We start from the raw sequence: 13,747 nt of genomic DNA on the forward strand, positions 1-13,747 counted from the left end.
TTCTGAGCCATGATGGTAACTGCTGAATTAAGGTTTACGGTCTTTTATGTGCTTGTCTGTAATAGAACCTATTTTTGCTTCATGGAAATTCTCCAATTGGTATATTCGAAGTATAGTTCCTTTAAGGATACAGATAATTAAATTTTTTTAATCACCAACATAATTTGTCCAACTTATTGTACTTTGAGAGAAACAGGGAAGGGAATATTATAGTTTTCAGATATCTCTAGAGGCTCAAGATTAGACTCAAAAGGATCTACAAAGTAATAAACCACCCAAACCGCTTCACCATGAGGTCGGTGGGAGCCAGGATCATGGCTCAGCAGGTGAGTCATGCGGCAGTTGCAGATGGAGTGAATCCCCAACCCTCTAGCCACAACTTAGAAACCTCTCTCCTTGGTGAGCAGTGGTATTAAACGAAACCAGTCTGCTTTCAGAGATACAAATTGTAACATTCTAACTGCATTCCATTTTCAAAATATCTGCTTTTCAGTACTTTCTAAAGGATATCCCTTTGTACTTAAAATACTTCATCGATCTTAACTCTCTCTTCCTTACATATGCATACCCCCCCATACACATACTCTTTAAGTAACCAGATAACCTTCTAGAAATACCCCCACCTGCAGTGGTACCCACAAAAGAGAACTGTTCCTATACAACTGATGGATTAGAAATATGACAGCAGGTAAGATTTCTTGTCTAAAATTCTCTTGTGAGGGTGGGTTACAAAGAATGGCTTTTTGTTGTCATTGTTCTTGTATTATTTTTTAATTTTATTTTCCCACTGTACAGCAAGGGGATCAAGTTATCCTTACATGTATACATTACATTTTTCCCCACCCTTTCTTCTGTTGCAACATGAATATCTAGACATAGTTCTCAATGCTACTAAGCAGCATCTCCTTGTAAATCTATTCCAAGTGGTGTCTGATAACTCCAAGCTCCCGATCCCTCCTACTCCCTCCCTCTCCCAGCAGGCAGCCACAAGTCTATTTTCCAAGTCCATGATTTTCCTTTCTGAGGAGATGTTCATTTGTGCTGGATATTAGACTCCAGTTATAAGTGATATCATATTGTGTTTGTCTTTGTCTTTCTGGCTCATTTCACTCAGTATGAGAGTCTCTAGTTCCATCCATGTTGCTGCAAATGGCATTATGCCATTCTTTTGATGGCTGAGTAGTATTCCATTGTGTATATATACCACTTCTTCCGAATCCAATCATCTGTTGATGGACATTTGGGTTGTTTCCATGTCCTGACTATTGTGAATAGTGCTGCAATGAACATGCGGGTGCACGTGTCTCTTTTAAGTAGAGTTTTGTCCGGATAGATGCCCAAGAGTGAGATTGTGGGGTCATATGGAAGTTCTATGTATAGATTTCTAAGGTATCTCCAAACTGTTCTCCATAGTGGCTGTACCAGTTTACATTCCCACCAACAGTGCAGGAGGGTTCCCTTTTCTCCACACCCCCTCCAGAAGTTGTTATTTGTGGACTTCTGAATGATGGCCATTCTGACTGGTGTGAGGTGGTATCTCATGGTAGTTTTGATTTGCATTTCTCTTATGATCAGCGATGTTGAGCATTTTCTCATGTGTTTTCTGGACGTCTGTATATCTTCCTTGGAGAAGAGTCTGTTCAGGTCTTTTGCCCATTTTTCCATTGGGTTGTTGGATTTTTTGCTGTTAATTTGTATAAGTTGTTTATATATTCTAGAGATTAAGCCCTTGTCAGTTGCATCATTTGAAACTATTTTCTCCCATTCTGAAAGTTGTCTTTCTGTTTTTTTTGGGGGGGTTTCCTTTGCTGTGCAAAAGCTTTCCAGTTTGACTAGGTCCCATGGGTTTAATTTTGCTCTTATTTCTATTGCTTTGGGAGACTGACCTGAGAAAATATTCATGAGGTTGATGTCAGAGAGTGTTTTGCCTATGTTCTCTTCTAGAAGTTTGATGGTGTCCTGTCGTATATTTAAGTCTTTCAGCCATTTGGAGTTTATTTTTGTGCATGGTGTGAGGGTGTGTTCTAGTTTCATTGCTTTGCTTGCAGCTGTCCAGGTTTCCCAGCAATGCTTGCTGAATAGACTTTCTTTTTCCCATTCGATGTTCTTGCCCCCCTTGTCAAAGATTAATTGACCATAGGTGTCAGGACTTATTTTCGGATTTTCTATTCTGTTCCATTCATCTGTCTGTCTATTTCAATCTCAGTACCACACTGTTTTTGATGACTATGGCTTTGTAGTATTTCTTGAAGTCTGGGAGAGTTATGCCTCCTGCTTTTTTTTTTTTTTCCCTCAGGATTGCTTTGGCAATTCTAGGTCTTTTCTTGTTCCATATAAATGTTTGGATTGTTTGTTCTAGTTCTGTGAAAAATGTCCTGGGTAATTTGATAGGGATTGCATTGAATCTGTACATTGCTTTGGGTAGTATGGCCATTTTTACAATATTGATTTTTCCAATCCAGGAACATGGAATATCTTTCCATTTCTTTCCATCTTCTTTGATTTCTTTGATTAAAGTTTTATAGTTCTCAGCATATAGGTCCTTTCCCTCCTTGGTCAGGTGTATTCTGAGGTATTTGATTTTGTGAGGTGCAATTTTAAAAGGTATTGTATTTTTATGTTCCTTTTCTAAGATTTCATTGCTGGTATACAGAAATGCAACTGACTTCTGAATGTTAATCTTATATCCTGCTACTTTTCCTGAATTGATTAATCAGTTCAACTATTTTTTGGGTTGAGTTCTTAGGGTTTTCTATGTATAGTATCATGTCATCTGCATACAGTGACAGTTTTATCTCTTCTCTTCCTATATGGATGCCTTTTATTTATTTTGTGTGTCTATTTGCTGTGGCTAGGACTTCCAAAACTATGTTGAAGAGCAGTGGTGAGAGTGGGCATCCCCGTCTTGTTCCAGATTTGAGTGAGAAGGTTTTCAGGTGTTCCCCATTGAGTATTATATCTGGTGTGTGTTTGTCATAAATGGCTTTGATTATATTCAGGAATGTTCCCTCTATACCCACTTTGGCGAGTGTTTTGTTTTGTTTTGTTTTTGTTTCATTTTTTGTGAATGCATTGTTTGGTTTTGGCTTGTTGTTGCCCTGTTTTTTCAGTATGCTAACCCCTTCCTATAATTTTGTGTTTTAGCCTGATGGTCCTGTAGGTTCAAACACTTCATTACTGTTAAAATTAAGAAGGAAAACATACAAATAAGCAAACAAGAAGGGTCTATTTATTTCCTAGCATCCCTTGCCCACATTTTATGATTTTGATGACTTTTTATTTTTTTTCCTTTTTAATGTTATTTTGTTTGAAACATGGTCATGATTAAATCTGTATGCTGGCTAATTTGAGTGACTGCTCTCTGATTGTGGATTCCTCAATCCTAGTTTATCCTCTTCTTCTTCTTCTTTTTTTTCTTTTCTTTTTCTTCCCTTTCTTTCCTTCCTTTCTTTATGGTTTAGGGAAACTCTTTTAGTATTTCTTTTAGCCTGGGTTTTGTGTTGCTGTATTCCTTTAGCTTATGTTTTTTGAAAAAAAAATATTTCTCCTTCTATTTTAAATGATATTCTTGCTGGATAGAGTATTCTAGGTTGCATATTTTTTTTTTTTAGCACTTTAAATATCTCTTGCCATTCCCTCCTGGCCTGTAGTGTTTTTGTAGAGAAATCAGCTGATAACCTTCTGGGCGTTCCCTTGTAGGGAACATTCTGCTTTTCTCTTGCTGCCTTTAGGATCCTCTATTTATCACTAACTTTTGCCATTTTTATTATGATGTGTCTTGGTGTGGGTCTATTTGGGTTCAACTTGTTTGGGGCCCTCTGTGCTTCCTGTATCTTGAACTCAGTATCCTTTAGATTTGGGAAGTTTCCAGCAATAATTTCTTCAAATATATTTTCCATTCCCTTATCTTTTTCCACTCCTTCTGGAATTCCAATTATTTGTAGATTGGATGTATATTATCCCATAGGTCTCTTTTATTGCTTTCCTGTTTTTTGATTTGGTTTTCTGTCTGCTGATCTGATTGGGTGATTTCCATTATTCTATCTTCCATATCACTGATTCGTTCTTCTGCATTATTCATTCTGTTTTTTACTGCCCTTAGTTCAGTTTGCATCTCTGCAAATGAATTTTCTAGTTTTTCTTGGGTCCACCTTATATCTTCTAGCTCCTTTCTGATGGTGTCTGCATTACTGTTCATATCTTCTCTTAATTCCTTCAGTATTTTCACTCTTTCTCTTTTGAACTCCAGGTCTGCCAGACTGCAGAGATCTGTTTCATTGTTTACTGCTTAGGTGATTCTCCTGTTGGTCTTACTGGGGGTGGTTTCTCAGTTTCTTCATCTTGCTTGTTGTTTTCTTTTTCCTGGTGGAGTTGTACTCTCCGTTATCGGGCTGTGTTTGCCTTGTCACTGCTGTGGAATGTTTCCTGAGGGCTGGCATTGTTTGTCAATCTTTTTTGAGGCAGTGTGGCTTTTCTGGAGTGTTGGTGAAGCAAAGGAGGTCTTCCTGAGGGCAGAAAGGACTGGGAGGTCCACACCACGATGGTAGCAGATTTCACTCCGTTGGCCAGAGCTTGCTCTGGGGTTTTTAGGCTGTGGGGTTTTTGCAAGGGGTTGGTGGTGCTGGACAGCTGTTCCTCAGGAGTGCAGCACCTGCTACAGGCTGGAGCAGCTATCTGGTCACCAAGAACCCAAGAGGCTCCTCCCCAGGGCAGCCCGAGTCAGAAGGACTGTCTGAGAATATAGGAAGATCTTTTCACAGCCCAGCCAAGCTTGTTGTAGATTTTCTGGGCTGTGGGGGCTCCTTCAGGGAGCTGGCAGTCCTGTGCAGCTGTTCCATGAGAGTGCGGCATCCTCCAAGGGCTGGAGTGGCTAGCTGAGCTGCTGTGAACCCAAGAGGCTCTTCCTCAGAGGAGCCCAACTCGGAAGGACTGTCTGAGAATTATGTAGATCTTTTCATGGCCTGGCCAGGCTTGTTGTAGTTTTCTGCGGTGTAGGGGGTCCTGCCTGGATCTGGCAGTCCTGTGTAGTTGTTCCATGGGAGTGTGGCTCCCCCCAGAGCTGGGGTGGCTAGTTGGGCCACTGCAACCCAAGAGGCTCTTCCCCAAGGCAGCCCAACTCAGAAGGACTGTCCAAGAATTAGGCAGATCTTTTCATGGCCTGGCCAAGCTTGTTATAGCTTTTCTGGGCTGCAGGCATTTTCTCAGGGGCTGACGGTGTTTGGTGCTGCTGTGCAGTGATGTAGCCCCTCCAAAGGGCAAGCAGGCCAGTGCAGGGACAGCCCCTGCAGTGGTAGGCTTTTGGCAATTGTTGAGGCCAGCCCTCCCAGATGGCAGGCAGCCCCAGGTCTGGCGAGTGCATGGGGAGGGGTGGGGGCGGTGGGAGGGGATGCACTGGGAAGAACAGCTTTCTGATAGTTAGAGGGCCAGTTATCTTGCTGTGGGTGGGGAGTATTCTGTGAGGGCCCACGCCTTCTTCTCTCCCCTCCCCAACACAGGTGCAGACCTGGATCTTCTCCCAGGTTCCCTCTGAGGTGATTTTTCACTTCCCCGCCCTTAGCCTATTGCTCCCTCCCCCTGTGACACTCTGTTTTCTAGTCTTCCAGGCAGTCTCTGCCCCATCAAACTGTACAGACGGGTTTCTAGACCTCCCAAGCAGTCTCTGCTCCACCCCGTCCCCACAGCACTTTTCCAGGGACTAACCTCCGGAGCCAAGGTCTTGGTGCCCAACCCCCACCCAGGCGTCTCAATTTTTGGTGACTGTGCCCGTAGTTCAGATGATCTGTTTGGTTCTTGATCTGCTTTTCAGAACTCAGACTTACTGCTACACTCTTCTCTGCATCTGGAGATTCCCCGGTTCGGTTGATCTTTCCCTTGAGTAGGTGACTTTCCAGGGTGCAGGATCCCTTTCTCCTCTGCGGTTTCCTTCAGGAGCACCTGTCCAGCTAGGAATCACCTTCTCTCACTCTCCTCTTTTCTCTTGTTTTGCCTACTAATGTCATGGAAGGCTTGCCATTACTGGAGTTTAGGTTCTTCTGCCAGCGATTGGTTGAAGTTCTGTGTGAATTGTTTATCCTGTAGATGTGGTTTGTTTGTTTGTTTGTTTTGCTTGTGGGAGAGAGCGAGCATGTCCCCCTACTCTTCCACCATCTTGTCTCTCTCTTTTAAGAATGGCTTTATACTTTAAGTATTGATAACAATGTTTTGAAAACACTTTTTTGGTCTTCGAGAACACCAAAAATAACATAAAAATTTCCCCCTTAAATAAAGAATAGATAGATATTCTCTGTGATTTTTTGGCATCCTGAAGTGATATATAAATCTATTGGTATGTCATTTCTTCACTACTGCTTTTCAAAATAAATATTTGGCCTTAAACTGGGCTTTCCACTCAGACTCAGATCAGTGCTTCTTAATCTTTTTTTCATGCTATGTCCTGTTATTTGCATGTGTTTTGAGATCTGCAGAAGGAGCATCTGATGGATGAGGAAGTCACCACGTCTGCATATCTGCAGTGCACTAGTGGTACACATGCCTCTGCCAGCTGATTTGTAAGCTCTGGTAAAAAATCAAGCTCCATCCAACTGACTGGCCTGGAAAAGCCATTATGGATTCTGGCAAAGCCTGTGGCAGGACATGAGCAAGGTAGGCAGTGAGCAAATCTGGAAAAATCTTTTTTTTTTTTGTCTTTTTGTCTTGGGCTGCTCCTGTGGCATATGGAGATTCCCAGGCTAGGTTTCGAATGGGAGCTATAGCTGCTGGCCTACACCAGAGCCACAGCAACATGGGATCCGAGCCATATCTGCAACCTACACCACAGCTCACAGCAAGCCAGATGGTTAACCCACTGAGCAAGGCCTGAGATCATACCCACAACCTCATGGTTCCTAGTCAGATTCATTAACCACTGAGTCATGATGGGGACTCCAAATCAGGAAAAATCTTGATTAACAGAGTAGAGTATAGGAGAGAGGAAGTTACCCAAAGACCTTTTTTTTTTTTTTTATGGCCACATTTGTGGCATATGGGATTTCCTTAGCTAGGGACTGAATCCAAGCCACGGATGTGCTCTACACCTCAGCTGCAGCAACATTGCACCAGGCTGGGGATCAAACTTGTGCCTCTGCAGTGACTGAGCTGCTGTTGTCAGCTTCTTAACCCACCAGGATGCAGCAGAAACTCCCTAACAACCATATGTTTCCCTTTCCTATGATTAAACACTTTTTGTGTAAAGCATTTCTATGTGAAAGTAACATACTTTTACAACTTACATTGTTTCTTTGATTATTTTACCCTACTTCTTACTATACTTCTCTAAAATTCAAACACACACACAAACAGGTTTATTCTTGTAACTATAAGTTACTATATACTATAGCAGTAAAATATTTCTGTTTGCATTTTGATTAAAATTATAATTATTCTTAGTATATAGTGATTAAAATAGCCTGCATATTTTCATTTAGATGGTCATCATTAAACACTCATTTTTGTTTGAAATCTGTTTTATTAATGAGATGGGAGGGTCTTCCTGAATGGAATTAACCCAATGCCTCATTTTTTTAGAATTCTAAGTATTTTTTCTATTTTGGAGCAAGAAATTATGTAAGATTTCAGGTGAGTGAGAAATATTTTCATTTGTAAAACAGGAGTAGGGTGGATTTTGAAAAGGAAGACAAAAAAATACTAAAAATACAGGTGCTTTCTCAGGCAAACAATTTTCATAAAGAAACAGATATGGAAATGGAGGAACTGAAAATTAATCTTAGTAAAACTGATCTTGTCCTCCAAACCCTTGGTGAATCTCTTCATATGAAAATAAATAGGCATACTTGAATTTGAATTTGACGAGAATGACAGAGTTATGCCAAACCAATTCAGCCATAGGTTAGACAAACAAAACCAAAAAAGAAAAAATAAGTTTGAAGTATGGGTAAGATCCACTGGCCATTCTAACTACTGAATTTGTTCTTTAGACTAGTGATTCTTAAACATGGCTATACTTTGGAACCAACTGAGGAGTTTAAAAATACTAATGCCTCACATTTAAATCATTAATCCATTTTGAGTTTACTTTTGTATTTGGTGTTAGAGAACATTTTAATTTCATCTTTGTTCATGTTGCTGTCTAGTTTTCCCAGCACCACTTATTGAAGGGACAGTCTTTTCTCTATTTTATATTCTTGCTTCCTTTGTCATAGATTTGTTGACTGTAGTTGTGTAGATTATTTCTAGGCTTTCTATCCTGTTACATTGATCTGAATGTCTATTTTTGTGCCAGCAACATCCTGCTTTGATGACTATAGCTTTGTAGTATCATGTGAATTCAGGGAACCAGCTGTGTTCTTCTTTCTCAAGTTTGCATTGGCTATTCAGGTATTTTTGTGTTTCCAAACAAATTAAAAATATATATATTCTAGTTCTCTGGAAAATATCATTGGTAATTTTATAGGGATCACATTGACTCTGCAGCTTGCCTTGGGTTGTATAGTCATCTTGACAATATTGATCCCATTTGCAGCAACATGGGTGGACCTAGAGATTCTCCTACCAAGTGAAGTCAGGCAGAGAGAGGCAAGTATCACATGATATCACTTGTGAAATAAAACAAAAAAAAGATACAAATGAATTTTATTCACAGAACAGAATCAGATTTACAGATTTCAAAGCCAAACTTACAGCTGCCAAGGGGGAATCATGGGGAGAAGGTATAAATCGGGAGTTTGGGACTGACATATACATACTACTATATACAGAATAGATAACTAACAATGACCTATTGTATAGCACAGGGAACTCTGCTCAATACTCTATAATAACCTAGATGTAAAAAGAATCTGAAAAAGATATATGGCTAATTCTCTTTGATGTACACCTGAAAATAATAACAATAAATTCTTTATTATTTTCTTAATTTTAATATATTTAAAGTTTGGAAGCTTTTTCCAAGGCTTTCACGTTTTGTTAATATTTATGCATTTTCCTTCACCCTATAGAAAATGAATGTATCTGCCAGCATTGCTGCACATTGGGCAGCATGGCTTGATGGTTAGGAATATGGGCTTTTCAGGCAAACAAACCAGGTCACACTCATGCTATACAATCTATTCTGCAGGATCGTAGACCTAAGCCTGGGTTTTTTTCTCTTGATAATTAGAGATGATGTAATAGAACTTCAGTCATAACCTTAGCAAGAGACTATCATAAATTAACTTATGTGTTGCACTAAGTAGATTATCTGATAAGGACAGCCTTCAAATGCAGCAGATCAATAATAATAATAGTTCTAAATAAAATTTGAAATATGAAGGAATTAGATATGATAATCTCTCAAGGCTCCTTTCTTTGTTGATAGTTTATGGTTCTACTTTATGGAAAATTAAGCAAGGAGCCAAAATAAAATTAAGTAGGATAACATAGACCTAAAGGAGATTATTCCCCTTTTTCAGAGCTGGCAGAACTACAAATAATCGCAATTATTCTGAAGCATGCCTCAACCTACCTATATATTTTAAGATGTTGATATATATTGACACATATTTATGAGGAAAGATTTTAATTTAGAATAAGTTATCTAATAAACTACCTAATGTTAACAGTTTGAGAAATGAACTTGTAAATTTTGAGTCAGAAAATAATTATGTCTCTTTAATTCTTTCTTTCTTTTTTTTCCCTTATGGCCACACCTGAGGCATATCGAAATTCCCAGGATAGGGTTGAATTGGAGCTGCAGCTGCCGGCCTACACCATAGCCAGAGCAACATTGGATTTGAGTGCATCTGTGACCTATGCTATAGTGTATGGAAACACTGAATTCTTAACCCACTGAGTGAGGCCAGGGAGCCCATATCCTCATGGAGACTATGTTGGGTTCTTAACCCACTGAGCCACATGGGGACCTTCTGTCGATTTAATGCTTTATGAGAATAAAATTGTATGTTTTCCTCTAGTTCTTATTAATTTTCTTTTAACATCTATAGCATCAAATATTTATTTTATATAAGTAAGGGAGGGAAAGTAGGAAAGCGAGTTAGTCACGCTAGATCATTTTGGTATTTTTAAAGCTGTGGGAACATGCACAAAATTGAAAAACAGTCAGATTATAAGTATAGTTTCATTTATGATTTATGTACTTTGTGCTGTCAGATTTAGTGGCTCCAAAAACACTGAAATGTTACGGTTAGTTGTCTCAAGTGCTTTCTTTCAGATAATATTTACCTTTTAACCAACATCTCCCTATATTTTCTAAAATCACAAAGCAAATTAATACTTACGAAGAGTACTCTGAGGTTGAAGGACTCCTTTCCCTGGAGCAAGAATGACATGTCATTGGAGAGTAAGACATACTTTTTGCCCACAGGATGACATGATTCAAGACTAGAAGATACCAGTAAGTATATTCCCCCAACCCTGGCAGGGGCATGAAAAGCATCATGTTTATTCTTCAACATACAGCAGAATTTGCAAAAATCCATCAGAATACATGGCCGGCAATAGTACTTACATCACTGAATTCATTCTCAAGGGAATTACAGACCGGCCAGAGCTTTAGGCCCCATGATTTTGTGGTAGTTTATGGTCATTTATTCTGGTCACAGTGTTGGGCAACCTTGGATTGATTACCTTAATCAGAACTGACACTGGACTCCACACACCTATGTACTATTTCCTCAGTCACTTGGCCTTTGTTGACCTTTGCTACTCTTCCACTATCACACCAAAGATGATGGTGAACTTTGTTGTGGAACACAACACAATTCTTTTCCATGCTTGTGCAGCCCATCTGGGCTGTTTTCTCATCTTCATGATCACGGAGTGTTTCCTTTTAGCTTCCATGGCCTATGATCGCTACGTAGCCATTTGCAGTCCCCTGCGTTATTCCACATGGATGTCCAAAAGAATCTGTATTCAACTAGTAGCAGTTCCATATGTGTACAGGTTCTGGTTGCCCTATTCCATACCTATTCCATTATCACCTTTTGTCTAACTTACTGTGCCCCAATGTTATTAACCATTTCTACTGCTATGACCTTCCTCTCTGGGCTCTGTCATGCTCAGACACACACATGAAGGAACTCCTGATTTTTTCTTTTGCTGGTTTTGACATGATATGCTCCTCTTCCATTGTCCTCACCTCCTACATCTTCATCACTACTGCGATCCTAAGGATCCACTCTACACAGGGGCGACACAATGCCATTCTTTTTTTTTTTTTTTGGCTTTTTGCCATTTTCTTGGGCTACTCCCATGGCACATGGAGGTTCCCAGGCTAGGAGTCAAATCAGAGCTGTAGCCACCGGCCTACACCAGAGCCGCAGCAACATGGGATCTGAGCCTTATCTGCAACCCATACCACAGCTCACGGCAACGATGGATCCTCAACCCACTGAGCAAGATCAGGGATGGAACCTGCAACCTCATGGTTTCTAGTCGGATTTGCCAACTGCTGCACCACGACAGGAACTCCAACAAGGCCATTTCTACCTGTGGCTCCCACATGGTGGCTGTTTCTATTTTCTATGGCACCCTCATCTTTATGAATCTACAGCCTAAATCAAACAACTCCCTGGACACAGACAAGATGGCATCTGTGTTTTACACAGTGGTGATCCCCATGTTGAACCCCCTGATCTACAGTTTAAGGAAAAGAGAGGTGAAAGATGCCTCCAAGAAAGCCTCAGAAAAAGGCTGTGAAATTTTAAAGATACTAAAATGAAGAAAATAGTAATAATAAATTCTGTATAAAATATAAAAATAATCAAGCTTTCTTTTTCTGACATTTCTCATAATTTTTTAGCAAGCAACTGAAAACATGACTGTTACTTCTACAGACCTTGATACTTCTACAGGGACACAGGCCAATTCTGGAAAATCAGTTTGATTCAAAGAGTCCTGGACAGGCCACTTTAACCTTTAGAGATGGCTGGAATTAGGTTCAAATTCAAGCACAAATATCCTGTCATATACACATACATGTATCTCAAGCAAAAGCAGAAGCATGTTTTTATTGGACCTGAGGACTCAGGAGCCCAGGCTTCCTGAATTCCATTCTATCCTCTTCCTTTGTTAGCTGTGCAATTAACACACAATTCACCTTGGGCAATTAACCTGAACTCATTGTGATTCTCTTTCCACTCTGGAAGATAATAGGACCCAACTTATTGGTTGGTTTTGAAGACTAAAACAGGTTTATTTATGGAACACTTAGAAGAATATCCTGTGATATTTGTGAGAAGAATATCCTGTGATATCCTGTGACACTATGTGAGTGTTTGTTACATAAATATTTGTTATATGTAATTAAACATTAATTCATTGATCTCTCAAAATTTGTCTTTAGCTAAGAAGAACAAAGCCTGGTTAGATTTCTACTACTGTGAGCCACTTAATCAAGTGTCACTGCTTACTCCAATAAAACAAATCTAAGATATGTGTGAGGTTTCACGTCTCAGCCTCAATTATTTATAAATTGTCTAAGCTATCAAACCAGCAAAATGAACAATCTAGGAATTTCTGTTGTGGCTCAGTGGTAATGAACCCAACCAGTATCCATGAGGATGCAGGATTGATCCCTAGCCTCACTCAATGGGTTAAAGATCCAGTATTGCCATGAGCTGTGGCATAGGCCAGCAGCTGGTAACTCCAATTTAACACCTAGCCTGAGAACCTCCATATGCTGTGGGTGTGGCACTAAAAACCAAGAAAAAAAAAAAAAAAAAAAATATGTTTTTAAATGACAGTTTCAATGTATTTGCATATTCAAATAGAAATAACTTAGTTATGTCATTTGTTCAGTCACTCTTATAGGATCATGATATGAAGTTTAAAAATTGCTTATTTTTAATAAAAGAAAAATATTGAGTTATTTGAGCACATGTAACAATTTTTAAGTTATTTGAATACTTTATACAAATTTATAATAATATACAAAATAATATATAATATTAAATCATAAAATATAAACAAAATATTATATAGAATATTATAATACAATATATAATAATAATATCCATATCAATTATTTAGGATAATTTTTATTTTTTTTTCTCTTACTATGATTCCAAATTATTTTTCAATTGTTATGTATTACTTGTACATTAAAGGGAAAATCTTTGGAATATGGATAGTCTTGCTTTTTCAGAATATGTAAAACATGATTAACATACACTAAGACGATTCCGAAAAACACACTTTACTATGTATTTTCAAACACCCAAACACAAAAGAGGAGAAGATAAAAAATTAGGATAAGTTGGTTAGAAATACAAACAGATTTCTGGCCTAATTAAAACGGTTGAGGTTTTTCATGATCTTCATTTGAGCAGAAGAGATAGACATTTGATTTTTCTTTTCACTATTTAATTTTGGATCATCCTTCCATCAAACCCTAGAGATTGGTGAATGTGAAATAACTATCATCTCCATTTTCAGATTGAAACTGAGGGTGGTTGCTTAAACCCTCTTTATGTTTCATGGGTAGTGTTGGTGGGAAGCAAAATACCTCACTAGTCCTTGATTCCTTAACCTCAATTCGCAGTTTATAGAAAATGAACTCTTTTCAGAGAAGCAAGAATTACTCCATTAACTAGACATCAAGCCAATTTTGGAAAGGCAATCTATCAGTCTATCATGTCAAGTGTTTAGAAAAGTGCCTTTCTTACATTATGCACTAAGTAAATCAGTTTAAGCTCTTAGTAGTATTAATAGTATTTTGATTTAAGTTTACGCTCAAGGAATCTGTGTATAATCC

The 13,747-nt window shown here is 38.8% G+C and overlaps 1 pseudogene; it reads left to right on the plus strand.

The window, feature by feature from the left end:
- The first annotated feature begins 10,480 nt into the window (after positions 1–10,480).
- On the plus strand, positions 10,481–11,722 carry LOC125121104 (olfactory receptor 1038-like; annotated as a pseudogene).
- The last annotated feature ends 2,025 nt before the right edge of the window (positions 11,723–13,747 follow it).

Source organism: Phacochoerus africanus, chromosome 2 (assembly GCF_016906955.1).
Source record: "Phacochoerus africanus isolate WHEZ1 chromosome 2, ROS_Pafr_v1, whole genome shotgun sequence".
Classification (NCBI taxonomy): Eukaryota; Metazoa; Chordata; class Mammalia; order Artiodactyla; family Suidae; genus Phacochoerus; species Phacochoerus africanus.